Source organism: Hemicordylus capensis, chromosome 1, assembly GCF_027244095.1.
Source record: "Hemicordylus capensis ecotype Gifberg chromosome 1, rHemCap1.1.pri, whole genome shotgun sequence".
In the NCBI taxonomy this organism is placed as follows: domain Eukaryota; kingdom Metazoa; phylum Chordata; class Lepidosauria; order Squamata; family Cordylidae; genus Hemicordylus; species Hemicordylus capensis.
The window spans coordinates 247349436-247367114 of NC_069657.1; the positions used below are offsets into that span (position 1 = coordinate 247349436).

Consider the following 17679-nt stretch of genomic DNA (forward strand, 5'->3'; position numbering starts at 1 on the left):
CTCATTTAAGCAGGAGGCTTCACAGGCAGGTTTGCCACCGTGTGGCCACTGGGATCAGGCATGATCCTGATGGTTCACGCAAGTGTGAGAATCCGGGCTGGGCTCCCTTAGCCTGGTTTTGCACACTCATGTGAATGGCGTCAACCTTTTTTTTTTACTACTGTGGAATGACTTTCCTTTCCCTGAGGTGATTTTAATTTTGAGCACGGCTCACTGTATTCAAATATGTATCAATGTATGTCTGGCAGAGCAGACATGGACTTGAATTAAGAAAGTCTCTTAATGTAGCAATAGATGAGCCCCTGGTGGCGCAGTGGTAAAAGTGCCGCCCTGTAACCAGAAGGTTACAAGTTCGATCCTGACCAGGGGCTCAAGGTTGACTCAGCCTTCCATCCTTCCGAGGTCGGTAAAATGAGTACCCAGAATGTTGGGGGGCAATATGCTAAATCATTGTAAACCGCTTAGAGAGCTTCCAGCTATAGAGCGGTATATAAATGTAAGTGCTGTTGCTATTAATGTAGGACTCAAGCAGAGGCTCTTCAATCCTGGCTCCCAGTGAAGATGTCAAGAATGTCCCCTCTGACAACCATGGCAAGAACAGATCAGAATACTGATGACATCTGTCTTGTAAAATCAGAGAGCATATGATCTGGCAGTGACTATGGTAACCTATCAGCTATATTCCTGAAAAGGCATATCCTGTGTGACCATGACATTGTTGACCTGCATTCGTTGAACTTTGCCTGTAGTTGTTAATCAGCATTTTTCAGGCCACTCTACATGTTTACCCCTAAGAGCACAATCCAGTCAAAACTAAAGACTAAATTTTTAAACCCTAAACTGTGGGAGCACCGGGGAGGACAGGAAGGGGGAAGGCAGTATAGCACCTACCTTCCCCTCAGACATTACGAGGTGGTCTGGGGCTTGTGCACCCACACGACCAGTGCTTTTGCAAGCTGTGCAGTGTTCTGGATGCTGGGAAAATGTGTTGTAAGTTGAAAAATCCCCATTAGTCAGGTGCTCCAGGTGCCAGTCTGCGAGGCTGTTCTCATGATGGGGGAAAACTGGAAGCCCAACCCAGTTTTCCTCCATTGTGAGAACCACTGGGTTCGCGGGCAAGCCCACTGGTTGTCTGGCGGCTAACCCGCCAAGCAAATGTGCAAACACAGACAACACAGATGCAATGATTGCAAACACAACATAAATGCAGATGCACCATAAATGCAATGCAGATGCAATGCAACTCAGATGCAACACAAACACCCAGAAACCACACAAACACAATAGGAGTGTGCACAAAACTGGAAAACTTGGTTCGGTGTGGGTAGAATTGCACTCAAAGTGAACCGGGTCCAGTCCAGTTTGGTGCACACTACAGCCAGGCCCGGTCTGGCTCAAGTCCAAACAGGGGAGGAATTAACCCAAAAAAGTGGACCTACCACCATTGCAGGGCTTTGGGGGTGTGTGTGATGGTGCAGCTGTGGTAGGGTCTGCTCAGGTTCCCCTTCCCCCAACTGGCCTCCACCCAGTCTCAACTGGCCCTTTTCAGGCCCTTTTTGGCCTATTCTTGGCCTCTCTGCGCTAGTGGTGGCCATTTTAGAGGCTGCTGCTCATGTGCAGTGGCCATTTGCATGGCTGGGTTACCAGCCAGTGTGCATGCATGGCGGCCTGCAAAATGGCTGCCTCCAGCGGAGGCCCAGAATGGGCCCCAAATGGCCCCAAATGAGCTATTTGAGAACAAGGGGAGTCCAGCGGGGGGAGGGAGACCCTCAGGAGACCAACCACATGGCCACAACAGCAACCCCCGAAGCCCCACAATGGCAGTAAGTCTGCCATTAATTTGTTTTATTAAAAACAAAAACAAACCCTGAACCGGCCACAGATCAGCTTGACCTTGAGCCAAACGGGGTCTGGTCTGGTTAGAGGGTGAGCCCTAGAGCCAGGTCAGTTTGAGAGTGAGCCAACTCAACCTCAAGCCAGCTTGCACATCCCTAAAACACAAAGAGATGCAACAGAAACATATGCAATAGCCTCCACAGTCACAGACCCACAAACAAACGCACACCATACACACAGCCACACAGATGCAACCTACACACTCCACAGCCACTCAACAGTTACAAACAAACACACAGAAAAACAGAAATTGAGAAACATCTGCACACTCACACAACACAAATATGTTCATTCATACTACACAAACACATGCATACTCATAAGCATTTGCACATATAACACAAACAAATGCATGTATGCACTCAAAGATGTAGAGAAGAAGCAAGAACATAAGAAAACAACAAGAAAACAAACACAACCACACACAGGCATGCAAAACATGCAAATGTACCCACACAGAAACACAAAACACAGATATATGCAACTCAAGCATACACACCAAAACATGAGGAAATATATGCACACATGTGGAACAAAAACACTTCCACCAACAAGCAGTCTCACAGAAATGTGTGCACGTGCACATACAACACATACACACACACACACACACACACACACACAAATGTCCTTGTGGAACCATGGAAATTCGATGGTCTTAAACCAGCAGGGTTTTCCCCTCCCCTTTTACTAGATTTAAGGCTATCTCAATCTGGTTCAAGCTCCACAAAGCTGGGAAATTGGAACCTAAGGATGCCTAAACAGACGTGCCATGTGATTAGTAATGATGTTGTGCAATTTCACAAATAGCGCTCGCTTACAGATTGCCCTCCATGTACCCATACTTTTTCTTGGTCTTTGAGGCCCAAATCAAGATGAAGAGGATAGTGTGCCTGGCACCGTCGAAGATGCCCCATGTTATCCTGCTCCTGTACTGCCTTATGAAGCACCTATACTGCATGGACTCTCTTGTGAGTTGACCCATGATGGTTTGTTATCTATGGTCCCATAGATCATAAAAGATGCTAGAGTAGTCTATGTCCCCTTACAGATCTGTTTTTAAGGCCTCAGCTGGTTCATGAAACACCAGAGGGGGAGGATGAGAAGAAGGACACTGCTCTGGCAGGTGAAGGGGGTCACATAGTACCCCAGGCAGGGAGGCTTGCCCTGGCACTCTAGGAGCTGATTACACTCTTTGGCCCTAGGAGCTCTCTTTCTGAATGATATGAATGTTCAAGAATCTTACTCTGGATCCAGGAATGCAACGTAATGGGTTTTCCTGTAGCAATACAGTAAAGTTGGGTTTTCAAGCCTGGATTGCCAGATGTTGTTGGGCTACAACTCCCATCTCATCTGGGACAGTACAGAAGCAGAACAACATGGGGCATCTTTACTGGCGCCAGGCAGTCTGTCTTCCCATCCTGATTTGGGCCTCAAAGACCAAGGAAAAGTGTGAGTGCATGGAAGACCAGTTGGAAACTAGCACAATTTGTGTCATTGCACAACATCATTACTGATCACATGGTACGTCTATTAAGGCATCAGCCTTGGGTTCCAATTTCCCTGCTTTGTGGAGCCTGAGCCAAAATGAGACAGCCTTAGCTCTGGTCTGAATCCGGCAGGTTTTTTGACTATCAAATATTTCTTTGACTTATATTGCTTCTGATATGGAAATATGCAATCTTTCCCGATCAGACCATTTAGTTACAAAGGTACAAGGGAAACAAATTACATAAAAATCCTCAGGCATACAGCCGCAGCCTTTTCATGCAATCACGTTAATTGTAGTCTAGGATGTGGCCCTCTACACCCAGGGCCTCCAAGCCTATACAAATGTCTCTGTTTTACTCCCCTATGCTTGAGTCCTGACTGCACTTGCAAAACGGGTTATGTATGCCAGAGATGCTGGGTTTTTAGTTAGTACTTTTTGGACCTCTGCAGCTCCTGTAGTTTTTGGGAGCTGTAGTTGTCTGATGGAGCTTCTGCAGACCCTGAGTTGTTACAATAAAGAACAGTTGTGTTTTCATGTCTGTGTGATCCCTCCATGTTTTTCCCCCAGGTACCAGCACAGCAAAAGAAAAAAGGAGTCTGTATACTGGCTCTGCAAATATCAAGTAAGCTAAGGTTCACCAAAATATCTATCTATCTATCTATCTATCTATCTATCTATCTATCTATCTATCTATCTATCTCTAAAGTGTACCCATCACTAATCCCATGCGTGGCAGCTCTCGCGAGATTTAGTGAGAGAGGGGAGGGGGAGATGAAGGTGAGTGGCCAGCGAGAGAAAGCGGCAGTTAGGCCGGCTGCCAGGTGGTGAGAGGAAGTGGCGACCAGGCTGGCAGAATGAACTGGGGCTGAGGATAGCGGGGAGAATGAACTGGGGCTGAAGATAGGCGGGAGAACGAACTGGAGCTGAAGTGGGGGAGAATGAACTGGGGCTGAGGGGAAGGGGGAGAATGAACTGGGCTGCAGTGGGGAAGGACAGCTGAAGGGATGGAGGGGAGAGCTAGGGAGAACTAGGGGTGCAGATACTCTGCGCCAGGTCAGCTAGTTCCTATTAATTTACTTCCAAATCATCCAAAGATTGTCAAATTCCTCTATCTTACATCCTCAATCCATATGCCACATACGCCACATATCTTACATCCTCAATCCATATGCCACATAATTCCTCTTTAATATTTTAGTGGTGGTTACCTTTGGTAGGACTAGTCTGACATCTTACTATTCAAACACTGTGCGCAAATAAGCTATATTGGTCTCAACAGAAATGATTCATGAGGAACATGCTTAGGTGATTGCTTTGAATGTTGTTACTTGTGAAACAGAAAAAATATATACCTGTCTTTGTCTATTGTTTAATCATCTTTCCATGAAAACACTTTTTGAAACAGGAAAACACTTATTTAAGAGATGTATTTAAGAGTTGTTTTTCGTAAAAACTCAACTGGGCAAACAAAAATCGCATAATAATAAAATAAAAGCAATTTTAAAAAGTAGAGTGTTAAACAAAATCAGTAGAATGCTGTTGACTTAAAATCCATAAAATGGTAATCAATCCACTAAAGGGTGGAGACCAGCTATCAAATGCCATTAAACCCAAGAAAAATAGTCCGTCTGGGCCAGACACACGTGCTTAGGGAAGTAGTTCCATAAATTTAGCACCCCAAGAGAAAAGGCCCTCTCTTAGCCCCCTACCTAAACTCCAAGATCAATAATGTGAATGAGGCATACTTCATTGAATACAGCCAATTAATTTCTCCCCTTTTACAGTAAATTCAAAAGAGGCTTTATACATGTGGAATATTTATTATTATAGTTGGGCATAAATGAGCTATTTTAAACAAGATACTAGTTTTGAAAGCTATGAGCAGACATCTGCCTGGAATGTGAACCACAGCTTTGTTCAGCAGATTTCTTTTGTCATAATGAAGGGCTTTTCTACATTACCTTTCTCAGTGTAGTCCTTTCTGTATCTTCCAAAAGGCTGCATGGATTGAATCTAAATTGCTTTGGAGAGGTGTATATATAGCAGGAACATTTCCTGCTTTGTAAATGAGTGCTCCTTCTTCTTCTTCTTCTTTTTAAAAAAAATCTAAATCATGCACTAAACTGCGTTTAAAAAAAGTCTTGTAGTTTCTCAGTAGGTGATAGTAGGTGATTGTAAAATTTTCTCCACAGGTAATTGTAAAAGCTCCCTGCTGAACTCTGAAGTTCAACAGGTGTTTTTTAAATTGCTGTTTTAAAATAAAGTATCCCTTGTGCTTATTAACCACAACTTTTAGCAGATATTAGAATTACAAAATAAGGTACGGTTAGATTGGGAGGCAGCAATATCGCAAACTGGGAGAATGATGGAGCTGTGCTTGATGCCACTGGTAGGTTTGTGTCTTCGTCAGAGGATCTTGAGGAGAAACACCACCTCTGCTCTTTTGGAATGAAAGGCTTTACAAAGCAAAGTCGTGGGTGATGAGGAAAACTTTATGATGGACCTATCCCATTTGTCATAGTCAACCTTTGAATTAATTTAACTTTCCTGAGATTATACCTCAAAGAAAACAAGAAGTCAGTGCCAATACCAGAGCTCTGGTGTAATATTCCCTGAGGTGAATCTGGTACAGAAATGGGCTGCCAATTTGGATTATTTATTTTATCTCCAGATTTGGATCCCACCACATCTTAGTCAAGCCCACATTTCTGCACTACCTGAAGTTTCTAGCATCTCCGTGGACAAACCTGCACAGAGTACACTGCAATACGCTAGCCTCGAGGCTGCGGTTCTTAACCTGGGCACCATGGTTACCCTGAGGGTCCTTGGGTTCATTCCAAGTGGTCCATGGTCAAGAATTTGCTTCCTGGCAGACCAGAATAAAGTTCTTGAAAATATCCTGGATATATTTTATCTTTAATGTTTAATGAAGCTTGATGGAAATATATAAAGAGGGGGTCCATAACTAATACCTGTAGATTGGGGGCAGAGTCTGTAGCTGGGAAGTGTTTAAGAACTCTGCCTTAAAGTGACAAAAGACACAAATGATGGTTGTCAGAACAGCATCTGATAAAAAGGGCACCGCAGATCTGACTACCATCATTCATCCATCCATCACCTTGCAAGTAGCCTGCACTGGTTTCGCAGATTAAAGTAACCACAGCCACCTTTGACGGTTGTAATCATTGAGCCTCTTCTCACGAGCAGTGAGAAGGGCTCCAGAGCAGGCTGCAGGGAAGGCAGGTTAGACTTACCTTCCCCACAGACAACGGCTTCTCCTGTGCTGGGTGTGCTTCCCATGTGCCCAGATGATTCCCCGCGCACCCAGGCAGCAGGGAGGACCCGGGGCCAGGATGTGTTCTCCCAGCCCCCCGAAATACCACGATGCACTGTGCAAGGGCGCCCTCCCCTCCCCGGGCTCCCTGCAGTCTGCAAGCAGCTGCGACTGCCAAACAATCAAAATATGGGGTTAAAGGAGCACTCACTCCCTTAACCTCGTTTTAAAGGGTGGCTAGTTAGGCGGGTTTGGCACTGTGGTGCTGCTGGGATCAGCCTGATCCCAGAGGTTCACACAGATGTGCAAACCCGGGCTGGGCTTAGCCTGGTCTTGCACGCATGTGTGAATAGCATCCTTGAGTTTCGATATCTCTAGAGCCAACGGGGTCTTAGAGATTTAGTTATGCAGAAGATCCCTGACTGGATCTCCCAGCATGTCCCCTGTATTTTCTGCCATGGGAGAAATGACAGCTTGGGGTGATGTTTTAGCTGAATTGTACCCCACAGCTACATTTCAGGGTGTTTTTTTTTAAAAGGTGGTAGTAGTTGTTGTAGCTGGGAGATCCAATTATGGATCTTGCATGTAGTTTGTGGTTTAACCCCAGTCATCTGCCTTCTCCACTGAATCATATTCTGTTCATTCAGGTCAATTGAGAATGTCCTCTTGATGGTTCCACCCCTAACTCTGATCCTTTGTTCTTGTGTTAGATATATTTACCTTCCAGTTACAGATAATACATAAGAGGGGCTACTTTTGGAAATGCCATTAATCTGTATGTCATGGACCCAACAGCCTTGCTTCCAGCATACATTTCAGAACACAGACTGAATTTGCCTCACTGGGAATCCAAAAAACCTTAAGGAATCTCTCCTTCTATTTTCTTCACTGCCAGCATGCTAGTTAATGCCAATAACACTGTTACTCTTTGTCCGTGCTTTTTTCAATGGCTGGTTATATATTGTAAGGAGGAAGCCCTTGTTCATTCCCTTCTCTGTCCCTTATGTAATCTTCTGTGTCTTGATCTTAATCAGGTTGGTACCAACATGAGTTTTTGTATACAAAGCTCTTCAGATTTGTCTGAAGAAATCAATGGATTGGGTCTCACAATCAGTGAGACCCAGTTTAGGGCGCTGAGCGGGAAGAGCGGGCTAAGCCCGCTCTCCCCACTCATGAGCAAGCAGGGAGCCCTGGGCGGCCGGATCGGCTGCCCACACGATGCCCGGCACCGAGACGGAGCCAGTGGGGGGTGGGGGGATCTGGGGCCGCGCGGCCTCCGCAAGCCCCAGTATGCCCTGCGCGAGTGTGCAGGGCATATTGGGGAGACCCCTGAGCCGGGAGGCTGCTTTTAAGCCTCCCGGCCAGGGGTCTACTCATGAGTAGGCATGGCATGAAGGCACGCTGTGGCTACTCACGATCGCAAAAAGCAGGTTTGCAGGAGCGCTTGCTCCGCAAACCTGGTTTTTGCCAGGGGTTCTCGAGCGGGTTAGCCACTCCAGAACCACTGGGCTCAGCTGCGAGCCCGGTGGTTCTGACAACCAACAAATATCGGGCTAGCCTCTGCTAACCCAACTTTTGTTTGTCGTGAGAATAGCCCCAATGACTATCCAGATCGCTGTTCAACATGAAACTTCAGGAAATTGTGACATTTAAACAAACCTCGTGAGAGAAAGATGAAACAAAACTTTTCCAGCTCTATGAAACTTTCTTACCTCATGATGAAGGAAACCTTAAAGACTGTTCCAATGAAGTATTTTCAGAAACTGTGTGGTATTTTAGACTTTCATCCTTCCAGCATTCCTGAAGTGTCTTGTTCTCTTAGTAGCAAAGAAAAGCATAAGAAACATCATTTCTCAGGACCTGATACAAACATCTACCTGTAATATGGGCCCTTTTCCAAAAACATCTTAACTGATTTGAAAAATTAGGCAAACAATTGGTGTCCTTCAGTTTCTTTAGGTCCTTTTCTTCAAGCTAATAAATTTCTGCCTGCCTGACCTGATATAGCCAGACATGGCCATATGTCATGTATATGTGGCTCTTTTTGTGACTAGGATGTCAATATTCCTGATGATGATGATGATGATGATGATGATGATGAAGATGATGATGATGATCATGAGTGATGAGTGATGATGATGATGAGTTGCTCCCTCCTGCAGCCACAAATTAAGACACAATTGGTGTGTAGAGCCAGGAGGGGTTTGGCGGGGAGAGCGGGTCAAGCCCACTCTCCCTGCACACGAGCAGTAGTGGAGCCTGGGTGGTTGGATGGGCCACCCACACAATTACCGTCTCCATCATGGAGCCGGTTGGGGCTGTGGGGATCGGGAGCCAGATGGCCCCTGGGAGTCCCAGGATGCCCCACACAAGTGTGTGGGGCATTCTGAGGAGACGCCCGAGGCTGAGAGGCTTGCTGTTGCCTCCCAGTCAGGTGTCTACTCACTTGTCGCCATGGCACAGAGCCGCACTGTGGCAACTCATTATCAACTAAACGGGGTTAGCGGAGCACTCGCTCCACTACCCTCATTTAAGGGGGGGAGGCAATTAAGCGGGCTAACCACAGGGAGCCGCATGGTTCCCAGCAGTTCACACGTGCAGGGGAAACCAGTCTGGGCTCCCTTAGCCCAGTTTCCTCCGCACATGTGAATAGCCTCATTGTTGGCACTTCCTGCTTGTGTGAAAGAAATGCCAGAAACTCTGGGACTTGTAGTTTCTCATTCACACGACCTCAAACAGTGGGACTAGGGAGGTCTGGGAGAAGGCAGGATCCTGCATGTCTTCCCCCAGATGACTAAAGCCTCCTCTGGGGTCTGCTGCATCGTGCACCCACACTATCAACAGGGTGGCAAGTGGAGTGGAATGGTGAGTAAGAGGGGGGGTGCAGCCTGGTCGCAAGATATCCCACAATGTGGTGCCTGGCTTGTAGGCATGAGAAACCTCTTTTTATTTATTAGCTAATTATTTGTTAACTGCCAAGGTGATCCTGACCATTAAGTGGCATGTGAATAAAGTCCTTTCTGAGGTTCAATGATAGATAAATTTTGGGATACACTATATATTGAGAAATTGATCTATCAAAGGATAGTGAGTTTGAGCAAGTGCAAATCAGGAGCATTTATGAGAGCTTTGGTCTAGTTTTTTAACCTACTTTCCAGTAGGCTTATGAGATAACCCAGCATTCTGTGAGTGTTTGTGTGCGTGCGCGTCCCCTATCAACTTTGCAATTCCTGAACCAATATGAACCAAATCAGGTACAGTTGTAGGGACAAATAGGGACACCTCAATGGCGTAATTTGTGATGATGTCATCCACCCTGATTCAAGATGGGGGATGCGTAAACATTTGAGGCGCAAGTGGGCTAACTTGTGGACCGCCTAACTGATTTGAACCAAATTTGGTACAGTTGTAGTGAGTGACACATAGGGAAGGTTCAAGAGCATAGTTTGTAATGATGTCATCCACCCTGATTCAAGATGGTGGACAAGTGAACATTTGAGGGGCAAGTGGGAACCCATTTGGATTAAATTTGGTACAGTTAAATTTGGTACACATAGGGAAACTTCAAATGTATAGTTTGTGATGATGTCATCCACCCCAATTTAAGATGGCAGACACATGAACATTTGAAGCACAAGTGGGCTATCTTGTGAACTGCCTAACCAATTTGTACCAAATTTGTACCAAAGTTCTAGGGATCGTGAAAGGAAAGTAGGCAGATTAGTTCTTACTAGAACAACTTGTAATTTATGTAGATGAAGTAGGGGCAACATCACTCAAAGCACTGTAACATAGATTTATTTCACAAATCAGAATTGGTTCTATAGACAATAACCAAAACTTGGTTTGTTTAGCTGTGCCTTAGTTTACTTGGGTCCTTCAACCTTTGCTGCCCATCCATTAAGAGCATGGATTCTGTCCCAGTCTGCTTTGCCTTGACCTACTGCTGGCAAAATATCATCTCATCAGCTAATCTCTCACTGTTGGTAATCAACACAGTTAACCATTTCCTACACATTCTAAGACTAGCAGAAAGCAACGGCAATGCCTATTGGGGGAAGTGAGAAACTAGGAAGCCAGAGGGATTCTAGAACATGTCATTTGAGTGGGCAGGGCAAGTCCAAAGAAAGGAGCCAGAAGCGGGCGTGAAGTAATGAAAGGACAGGTTTAACTATGAATCTGTGATCTGGGTTTAAATGATGGGAGGATAATGCCAAAACGGGCAAAAGGGAACATTTTTAGAAGACAGAAGGAAGGCAACCTGACACTAACTGTATACTTGAGCCAAAAGAAGATGGACTGACAGGGCACATATTAAAGGAGAGTTGCAGGGTGGAAAGCGAAACTGAGAGAAATGTCCTGTAGATGCAGCATTACTAGGGAGAGAAGCAGGGGAGATTTTAGGGAAAGCCTATTGTAGAGTTTGTGGAAGAGTACAAAAGGCAAAATGTGAAGCTAGTAGTCTGTAACTACAAGGAACTATCATTCATGGGAACACATTTTTTCCCCTTTGAACTTTTCCCAGCTCTTGTGTGGCCGTGATGTCATTGGGTTGTGTGAAAGTTCCACGGAGCCTCTCTCTCTCTACAAGAGCCTCACATAAATCTGCAAGACACAAGGGAGAGAAAGATCAGACTGAGAAATGGCCGTAGCTCAATGGGAGACAACCTGTTTGCATGCAGACGGTCCTAGGTTCAGGATCTGGCATCTCCAGGTAGGGCTAAGAAAGACTTCTGCCTGAAACTTAGCGAGCCGCTGCCAGTCCATACAGTATTGGCAATACTGAGCTAGATGGACCAATGGGCTGACTGGCTTTAAGGCAGCTTCCTTCCTATGTTCTTGTGATCCCGTGCTCAATAAAAGTCATCTAGGGTACTTGGAGGGGGGTGGGACTGAGGTTCTGTGTGGTTTCAGGTGGAGCAGGGCACTTCCAGGAGAAGGAGGGATTGGCAAGTGAAATACATTTCCACTGAGCTTCTGGGCTGAATGGGTTTATGATGTCTGGTTACTATAGGGACATGGGAAGCTGCCATATACCTTTGGTCCATTTAGCTCAATATTGTCTACACAGACTGGCAGCAGTTTCTCCAAGGCTGCAGGCAGGAGTCTCTCTCAGCCCTATCTTGGAGATGCCAGGGAGGGATCTTGGAACCTTCTGCATTCAAGCATGCAATTGCTCTTCCCAGAGCATATTAAATGTTTTTCCATTGTACATTGTAGAATTTAAATAGTTTGGTAATGTCCATTTTGAATGGTAATGTCCATTTTGAAATCATAACTAACAGTAGATTAAATCCAAGATGGACATTGAGTTCTCACAGTTGAAAGACCTACCAAGACACACAGTGTTCATAAAAGATTACTGGATTAGCAATAAAATGTTTGCTAACACTTCCTGGCAACGTTGCATAATATTTTATGTTGTCAATGCTCTTTGCCATTTAGATCATCCACATTTGTTGTGCAGGCATGAAAGAAGGTTATAAACTAGGTACATGGTACTAAGGAACCATTAACCATATCAGTAAGTACACAACTTTAAACAGAAAGATAACAACTCTTTGTTCAACAACAAATCCATCATTTGTTCCAGCTAATGGATTCAGTTGTGAATTACAAATACAATCTTAGAAATTTATGACTAGAATTGCCATAAGGAAGTGATCTTCCTTCTCTGTTTTGACATAAAACATTATTCTGTTCCTTTATACCACACTTTAGATCCCAATTTTGATTCTTTATAATACTGAACATGGGGATCCTTTGCCTGTCAGCTTGACTGGAAAACAGGATTTTCCATAGACAAAGTAGTGGTATTAGAGTTCTACAAAAAATTCCCACCCTAATTCATTAACCCATTTGCAGACAGTAAATTTAGAATAACTATCTTGGTGATTCCGTGAGGCTACATTTACCAATAGGTTGGGGATGGCTTGCTGTTACATGGGGGTGGACTGTAGTTGTGGAATATGTGCTTTGAATGCAGAAGACCCCAGATGCAATCCCTAGAGTGTCTAGTTAGGGGTGGGAAAGATCTTCATCTGGAACTCTGCCAAACTGCTGCCAGTCTATAAGCGTATTCACAAGCGCAGCCTAACCCAGGCTAGGGCAGCCCAGCCTGGGTTGGGCTATGCCTGTGAAGTGCCAGAATATATGTGGATCCTGGCACTGGCCACCTGTCTGAACCTGCTTTTTACCCTGGCTTTTAGCCGAGCTTAAGGGTTCAAGCAGGAGTGTGTGTGTGTGTGTGTGTGTGTGTGTGCTCAAGCTGCTTGCAGCCCAAGCTCTCACAGAGACGGGTGCTTAGAGCACCCGTCGCACTGGGGTATCCTTCCAATGCATTGCACTAGTTGCGTATTGCATTATGGGATATGTGGGGGCCATGAGAACGAGTCCCATCCTCCACTGATCCACGCTGCAAGCAGCAGCGCAGATCATCTGGGCGTGCGGTGGTGTGCTGAAGATTCAGCAGAAGTTCGTCTGGGAGGAAGGTAGGTGAAACTCTCCCTTTCCCCCCACTTCTGTGCTCCCTGCCCCAGTGGGGAACATGAGAATTGCCTTTCCGTCTGGCTCAGTATAAGGCAGCTTCATATGTTCCTATGAACTGTTGGTGGCAGCAGTGGCTTATTTTGCTTCCACTGACAGCACCACTCAGCAGCTGTATTTTTTCATGAATGCCTTAGATGCAGTGTTGTCTTGGGGCTTTCTATGAGGGACAGGGAGTGGTGGTGGCAGCTTCCTCAAAATGGCAGGGCCTTATGTAAGAAAAAATGGCAGCTTCTGGAAGGTGGTGGTAGCTGGCAAAAGGAGCTCTTCCATCACCCACAGTGGCAACAAAATAAAGGCTTCATTCTCACAATCATGGTGTTCCTGGTTAAAGAGTCAACCAGGATTGTTCAACAGAGATTTATCGGGCAAGTCTTGCCAATCTGCTGTATATTAACCAAATATGGTTAAAACATATTTAACCAGGATCTGGTTATCTGGTTACAGAATAAAGAGTTGCCACAATATATCAGTATTCAGATAAGTGATGAGAAAGTGGACTGGTTCACACAATCATTCAAAGCTGGGTTTAATGTGGGTTACCAACATTGACATGATTGTGAGGACCCATGCCAAAGTCATTTATAGCCCAAGATTATAGCCCAACTTGGCATGTGTTGACACTTTTCACACAAATGTTGGTAACAAACATTAAACCTAGCCTCAAACAATTATGTAAATGAGGCCAGTAAGCACTTTATGATGTTGATTTTGATTAATAGTACAAGTAATGTCTAGCTTTATGATTTCAAAAGTTGCTCATGGCCCTGGAGTAAGTAAAACAATTGCAATGTGGCTCCTCGTGCAAAATGGTTGGATAACCCTGCTTTAGCACAACTGTGTGACAGAGCATCATAGCAACCCACTTAACAAAGTTGGACACCAGGCTTCTAGAGCAGAGTTCATCGGGTGGAAGAGCCAGCAGGCCCTCTGTCTCAGGCTGGGTTTTGAAAGAGGGAACATCCCCATATCTTGGTTTGAGGCAATCTGAAGTACTCACTGATCCTTCCGCCCAAAGCTAGGCTCTGAGAGCTGGAGGCTAGTCTGGCCAACTCTAGGGTTCACAGCTGCTTCCTCCCAAGTCCTGGATCTGAGATCCTAGGGTGTATGACAAGAGGAACCTATCAGGCCAAATGCAGCTATCTGGATGTGATGCAGTTGCAGTCATCAATCGAAGATGGGCACCCAAGCAGTGTGGTCCCAGCCATGTGTGTCGTTCATGAGTCTCCTCCCTTCAAGCATAAAGCGGGGGGGGGGGGTTCTAATTCCATTCTACTTCCCTTCCAGAAAAAGCTTTGCCTGCTAAATTGCTGCTGACTTCCATTAAATGCACATGCACAGGACCAGAAAAAATATGACAACCCTGACAGCGAGAATGATATCACTGGGTAGGTGCAGAAACCATTTGAGTAGAGCTTATGCCCCACCTTTTTTAGGTGAATTAAAGTTGTTCAGGTAATACAACTTGCTTTGACTTCTATCTTCACACCACCATTCCTTCCTAAAGTTTTAACCCACACTTTCTGCAGCTTGGAACTGACTTCTACCCATAAATTTAATTTAGAACAGAGGCTCCTTTTAAGGTGTTTTTTTTTTTTAATTGCTAACCCTGCCCATCCCATTAAAACAAGCCAACATTAATGTGTGGGACAGAGATTATGGTGTTTGATGAAACAGGGCTCCTGATAAGAACTGCCTAATGGGAGAAGGTTGTTCCTGTACATGGAGTACAAGGAGGAGGAGGAAGAGGAGATGTGCTCCAGATACTGACTAGCTTGTCCTATCCTTGTAGACAGCATGAGAGGGGCTGGAGATAACCATGCCAAAGTCTTGCCCAGCTGCATCTGGGGAAAGCTGGCTTACTTCCAGACATCCCCAGGGGCAGAAACTGGAACTAACTAGGAGGCTGTCTGCATTCTTAGTAGGGGTGTGCAATTTGATTTACACTCCAATCAATTTGGGTCAAATTGGGGGTGATTCTCAAATTCAAGCCTAAATTGGATCACCCTCAAAACAGAGGGCCCAATTTGGGGTCGAGGAGAATCACTCCTGATTCAACCCAAGTTGATTCGGTTTATTCAAACACCATTTTGAGGCCCATTTTGCTGGGGAAAATGGCCTCTAAATGGTGCCATTTTTCTGGGGAGAGCTGGTCTAGATAGGCCAGGGTAGGCCAGTCCTCTGAGTAGGGCTAAAATGTCAAGTCCAGAGTGGAGGGCTGGTCTATCCGCCAACTGGAGAGCTCTGTTCTACCTATTTGGATGAGCAGGTAGACCAGCCCTCCACTCCAGACCTGGAGCGTCAGCCCACCTCAGAGGACTGGTCTACCTGAGTAGACCAGTCTACCGAGGTGGGCTGATGCGCTAAGTCCGGAGCAGAGGGCTGGTCTACCCACCAATCCCAATTGGTAGACCAACTCTTCCCAGGAAAATTGCAGTTGAATCACTCAAATTTATTTAAGTGATTCGAGGTTAATTTGTCGAGGCAGCCGGCCAAGCCAGCTGCTTCTGACAAATCAGTTTGAGTTTTTTGCTATTCAATTTGAGCTTGAATCGAACCTCAAAAATTGATTTGTGCACACCCCTAATTTGTAGACAACTGTAAACAGGTTCTTGGAATTCTGATATGTGTAAGAAAACCCAGAAAGTAGCCTAGAGAGCTTACCAAGGCCTACTGAATTTCTAAGGCCTATTTAACATAACTTCGGCCTTGAAATAGCACTTGTGTGGGGGGTTGAGGGAGAGCATATACCACCATAAGCAAACTATATGGCCACACTACACGTGGCATTAAGCCTGTCATTGCAAGATGAGCTTACCCTGGAAGTGGGCCAAAAGTTGTCCCTTCATCTCTAAATATTAACCACAGAAGGGCCCAGTCCAGACCAGGAGTGTAGTGTGCAGTGGGAAGGGTCAACATTTCCCCCTGTGGTGTTTTCATGCAAGTCATGCAACTCCTCCCACCTTCCCCAAATGGCTATTTGCTCCAAAGGGAGCAAATGGTAGCAAATACCTACTGGAAGCAGTAGAAATGTCTGTAGAGTATCAGTGCACATTTTATTTTGCAGCTGATTGGTATTTTGACCTTTGGACAAGTTACCCTTTCATTTATGCCATCATAAGGCCTGTGACTGAACAAAACAACAAAGAAGTCTTTTAACTGACCACTAGAATCAGTGGAATGTCTGCATCTGTGATGTTTCATTCCAAATAATGTCACAGGACAGGTGTTTTACATCAAGTTGAATACCTGTCCTCCAAAGGAATCTGGTCATACCACAGGGAGAAAGAGGTCTGTACAGACTGAAACCATTTTGCTATAGACAGATCACTTAGTGAAGAACTGTTCAGCTGGCTGATTGAAAAGGGCAATGATCCCCATGAAAGTTGGATTTGCACTGTTGGCTTCCTGGGCAGGTTCTAGCACATCCAAGGAATGGTAATGCAACTATGCATGAATGCAAAGGATGCCTAAGAGCAGGACTGAAAAGACTGTTGCTTTGTGGATAGGCAAATGAATTCCAAAACATACCATTTCTTGATCTACTTCCATTACTGATGCTACAATTGCATCCTGTCTTTAACACAGATTTATTCATTTTTAAAGTGAGGATTTCGTGGATGTGAATTACTCTGATTTACCAGTGTGGTAAGTGGACAGAGTTTTGGACTTGAACCAGGGAGACCTGGGTTCACTTCAAAGCCCTGTTTCAGCCATGCAGCTAACTGATTGACCCCGAGCTACGCACTCATTTTTTTCTCAGTCAAACCTGTCTCACAAAGCTGCTGAGAGAATGCAGTGAGATAAGCCTATGCATGCCACCTTGAGTTGCTCAGGGGAAGAGCAGGAAATAAATATATGGTGCATACATTTCTTGGGACTATAATTTAACACGTCTGTTGTAATGATCTGGTGGATTAACCTTTTTTAAAAAAGCAATACATGTACTCAGTCTACCAACCACAATCTTTTATTTATTATTTATTTATTCATGAAAATATTTTGCCTTGATTTTCAAAGAATCATAGAATTTTAGAATCGGAAGGTCCCTTAGAGGTTTTCTGCTCCAGTGCCCTGCTTCATGCAGGGAACTGCTACGAAAGGCCATCCAGTCTGTTTCCAAACATCTGCAGAAGGAGAGTTCATCACTGTGCAAGGCAGATTATCAAACTGCTCTTACAGTTAGGAAATTCTTCCTATATGTCTAGCCTATATCTGCTTCCTTGACATTTCAACCTATTGGTCCAAGGCCTGTCCTCAGGAACAACAGAGAACAAGTCCACTGCACCTTCTATGTGACAATCCTTCAGATATTTGAAGACAGCTACTTTATCTCCCACTTCATTTTCTCCAGGCTAAACATACCCAGCTACTTAAACCATTCCCCATAAAACTGGGTTTCCAGACACTGCCCCCCCTCCCACCGCTCAACATCTTTGTTGCCCTCCTCTGAACCCTGTGCCAGTTTATC

At 45.1% G+C, this 17679-nt stretch overlaps 1 protein-coding gene across 1 annotated transcript in view; it reads right to left on the reverse strand.

The window, feature by feature from the left end:
- Window positions 1–14306, reverse strand: part of LOC128335038 (cysteine-rich venom protein 2-like) — a 41956-nt gene extending 27650 nt beyond the window's left edge. Inside the window, exons 1-2 of the mRNA XM_053272822.1 lie at window positions 14209–14306; window positions 8375–8479 (exon numbers count right to left, since the gene is read on the reverse strand). The gene's annotated coding sequence lies outside the window, so the exon portion shown is untranslated. The remainder of the gene's footprint in view (window positions 1–8374; window positions 8480–14208) is intronic.
- Between the last annotated feature and the right edge of the window lie 3373 nt (window positions 14307–17679).